Here is a 4,720-nt window from a genome sequence, read left to right as displayed (position 1 = left end):
ATGTATATGTAAGTGTGAACATTTTTCTTTAAAAAAATTAAGCACACATGTTATTTAGTACCCTAAGGCTAGAATTTAATTAAAATTATTAGCAATATTTATATTTTAGGACAAAAATTTTTTGTTATGGATAAATGACTAAATTTAGACACAAGAGGTAAAGCTACACATGACAATGCAGCAAAGTCTTTGATACCAGATTGTAGCACACCTAAATTAACATGAAAAAGAAAATATGATGAATCAGTTTTGCAATGTGGACTTACTTCTAACGATGATGATGGTGTGGGAAAAAAAAACTTTGCTTAAATTATAATGAAGTTTTAGCTACAGAGAGAATAAAACCAGCCAAACTAAAATGGTATCTTAATATCAAGAATGTAGTGTACTGCAATAAACCAAAGGAATACTTCGAATGACTTAAAATCTTCAAATAATGAAAAACAATGTTTTGAGAAATTTGTTACTTTCAATGAAAAGTATTTATGTGTGGCTTATAAAACTTCTTATTTAATTGCAAAAACTAAAAAAGCCCTTCATGATAGGAGAAGATTTTGTGTTACTTGGTGTTATTAAAATGTCAGAAATAGTTCATGGGAAAATATATGGGGATGGAAGTTGTAAAATTCCTTTATTGAATGATACTGTTTTCAAAAGAATTTTTAAAATTTGTAATGACCAATTCCAAAAGCTATCCCCAGGCTTAAGGGTAGCCCAAAGTTCATAATTCGGTTAGATGAAACAACTGATATTTCCAACATGGCACAGTTTTAAATTTATGTAAGATATGTTTATGAAGGAAGCACAATAAGTCTTCTGAAGTGGCATAGTACTTTTGACCTTGATGCTGGTTGTTCTCCAATAAGATGAGTGTCTTCGAAGGGTTTTACAATGCAAATTATTCAACTGAGTTGAAATAGATTCCTCCATAGGCTAAGGGATTTCTGAAGATTTCAATAGTGGTCCAAATTCAAAGCTGCTCTCCAAGTAGAATCTGTTTCAGTTAAGTTTAAGGTCATGACTGGGATCCCAGCTATGTGTAAATCATTATAATTCTTGCAAATACATTTACAGGAAGTAGGAATCCAATAGCCTTCTCTGCTCATATTGGAATCTCCATAGTCTTCAACCCCAGCAGAAGGTTACCATTCAAGAAGAGGATTGTGACTCGACTCCAGCACTGTCACTTTTCATTTCCTGCTATGTTGGTTTTCTCTTGAATGGGTTGAAGAAATAAAATGCAAGCCAGGAAGCTATCATCTCCAAATGAAGACTTTTGTCTTGTGCTTCATCTGCAGATGAACAGGAGCTACTACAGACAGAGTTCATCTCAGTTGCCTTTTCCACAGCAAACTGTTCATCAGTAGGAGTATAAGTCAAGTGGTTGTCAGATCAGTAGACAATTCCAAAGAGATATGCTTCCAAAGAGAAAATATTCCTAGAAAGAGTAGCTATATGCATCTGGGAAAGTGACATCCCCTCTGAGTCTCAGGTTCCAGAACTTTTCCAGTCTAATGGCTCCTGAAGCATGGCAGAAACACAAGTGACCATGAAGAGAACATGTTTAGTTGCTGTTTTTGTCCTTAAGTGTTTGCAAGCCTTCCTTGAGTTGATTTTTTTGCTGGTGTTCTCAAGTGGTACTACTTTCTTCCTGTTCAAATTACCTTGTTTTCACTTATTTCTTTGTATGTGATATCTCCCAGTGGTATATATGCATCTACATTGTAAGGATTATTCTATTAGCATCTTAAGCTCCTGGTACAGAGCTTTATATATAATTCTATTGGGGGCATCTTGTTGCTGTTCAATCTTTCAGTCATGTCTGACTCTTCATGTCCTTCAGTTCTGTGTATCTTGCTTTGCTCAAGCTACAAGCATATTCCCCTAGGCCCAGCCAACCCAATCTCTGTGTGCTTCTCCCACCACCAGGCCTCCTCCACTGCGAAGAGTGTTTGATATCAGCTTATTATAAATTTAAAGAGTTATAAGAAACTCTGATATCATCAGGTCCAAAATTGTAAGTATGATTTGACTGTATAACAAGACAGCATCTAGTGTCCACATAAAAAATTCCAATTAATGGAAATGGATTACTTTCATAGGAAGTCACCTTAATCCTATAGACTATTTGGCTAGACTCTAGTCTAGATCATAGGAAGTAAATCAGAATTCTTCATATAGGAGTTTCACAGAGGTTAGAGAATTTCCCCAGCATCAAAAAGGGAGCATATGCTAGAGCTTAGATTTGAACCGAGGTCCTACTATTCTGAATCCAGTTGTCTTTCCTTTGAATCAGACTCAAATGATATTCATCCTTTTTTTTGTTTGTTTTTGGAGGGTAGAAGGCAGGATAATTGGGATTAAGTGACTTGCCCAAAGTCACACATCTAGTAAGTGTGTCAAGTGTCTGAGGCCAGATTTGAACTCAGGTCCTCCTGACTCCAGGGCCATTGCGCTAATCACTGTGCCACCTAACTGCCCCAGATATTCATATTTTCAGTAAAATAATGATAATCTGGTGAAAAAATAGGTCATAGGGTTTGGTTTTAAAGAGGTTTGAAAGCTTTCCTTTTTGGAGTTGGAAAGTGAATTGACAAGAGAATAAAGATGAGAAACTATGAAATACAAATATAAAAATTATATCATCCCTGCCCTCAATGAACTTAAAGTTTGTTAGAGAGGTAGAGAATGTTAGGGTTAATGCATGCGCACAAATATTTTATAATATGAATTAGCATGTAAAAATGTAAAGGATGGATCCAGACAAAAGACATTTAAAAAATAGAAGAGAATGATTTTGCCTGGGAGATCTGGGAATATTTTACAGAGAACATATCTCAACTGAACCTTAAAGGAAGATAACAATTTCTACAGAGGGGAAATGGAGGAAGTGTACTCACTGCATCATAATCCCAGTGTTGGAAGAAACTTCAAAGGCCATCTAATCCAATCTAGACCTCAATATGAATGCCTTTAAGAATGCCCAACCCCAAATGGACATCTGCCCTGTGATTTATATCTTTTAGTTTGAAAAAACCCATTATATCCAGAAGGAGCCAATCTAATTTTATGATAGCTCTAATTATCATTTTTTTCTTCTATCAAAATTACATTTATTTCTTTACAATTTATACCTATTACTCTCAGTTCTTGTCTGAGACCAAGAAGAACAAATCAAATACCTCATAAACATGGTATATCTTTTTATATACTTTATACACTTTAAAAATATTTAAAAACATATACACAAAATTATTCCTAAGTCTTCTGACCTTCTAAAGTAAATATAGCCATAATATAACATCAAAATCTTATATTCTCCAGACTGAACACTCTCTGTTCCTTAAACCACTTTTCCTATACCAAGAACTCAAGAATATTCATCAAATTGTTCACCTCTACCTTGATGCCCTACAATTTACTCATACTTTCTATAGTCTTAAGACAAGAACTAAGAATAATATTCCCAATAAGTTTGAAAAATGCAAAGAATATTGATACTGTCATATCTCTAATCCAATAATCCTAGTGTCTGTTAACATGTCTGTCTCCTCCCCACTCCCCAAGTGTATGTTAAGTATTAATTGCAGAATACACTCAAGAAAGTTCAGTGTGAAAGATAAATGTTATGTTAGTGAGTTATTTCTCTAGCCCAAAAAAGACATAATGAGAATGCTAACTAAGGTGGTGGCAATGTGATTACAGAAGAAGGAATGAAAGAGAGATGTTGTGGAGATGTAATGTTGAAAGTGGTCTGAGAGAGAAGAAAAGGAAAGATAATATACATACATATATATATATATATATATATATACATGGAAATATGTGTGTGTGCATGTGAGTGCATATATCTTACATAGATAGATATATCAGATGTTGAAAGGTCAAAATCTCCTTGCACCAACATGTTACACTCTTCAACTGCAAAATATTAATTTTATTTAGGGATAGTGTTTCCACAGAAATCTAAGTTACAAAGAGAAGAGCGTGTGTGAAAATGTTCTGTCAGCTCAAAAAAAGTAAGATGGTTAAAGATGCCCTTTTCACAGGATACTACAGAATCACACACACACACACACACACACACACACACAGACCAACAAGCATTTTCCCTGATTATCTTTAAAAGTAAAAGTACATCTACCTAATCACACTCTTCCATTTGCATAAGTTGTAAATTACCTAAGTTATAAATTCAGACAGGTAATAAGATGAATATCATAAGATGATACATCATAAATAATTTCAAACTAATTGCATTGACTAAATGTTGGTGTACTGTATTCAGAATCTAAACTTTCCCATTCTTTGAAATTTAGAGCATGAGATGACACAAATATTTATTTATTCATTCATTTATTTGTTTGTTTGTCTATCTACCTATTTATTTGTCTATCTATCGATCTATCTATCTATCTATCCATTCACTCATTTATTTGTTTGCCTATTTTTATTTGTCTATCTATCTCTCCATTCATTCATTCATTCATTTGTCTATTTATCTATTTATTTATTTATTTATCTATCTATCCATTCATTCATTTATTTATCTATCTGTCTATCTATCCATTCATTAATTCATTCATTTGTCTGTTTATTCATTTATTTATTTATTCATCTATCTATCTATTTATTTATTTTTAACTGTCACTCCTTTGGGATTCATGCACTAAAATAATACCACCAGTCTTGAGCATTACCTCTGAGCATGGGATTCCCT

General features: G+C 33.5%; 1 pseudogene; it reads right to left on the bottom strand.

Moving 5' to 3' along the window:
* Positions 1 to 732: 732 nt before the first annotated feature.
* On the bottom strand, positions 733 to 1,476 carry LOC118847168 (annotated as a pseudogene).
* Positions 1,477 to 4,720: the final 3,244 nt, after the last annotated feature.

The sequence above is a fragment of the Trichosurus vulpecula genome, chromosome 4, assembly GCF_011100635.1.
Source record: "Trichosurus vulpecula isolate mTriVul1 chromosome 4, mTriVul1.pri, whole genome shotgun sequence".
Taxonomy (NCBI): domain Eukaryota; kingdom Metazoa; phylum Chordata; class Mammalia; order Diprotodontia; family Phalangeridae; genus Trichosurus; species Trichosurus vulpecula.
The sequence above is the reverse complement of the archived record's forward strand: the minus strand, read 5'-3'. Positions and strand labels throughout refer to the sequence as shown.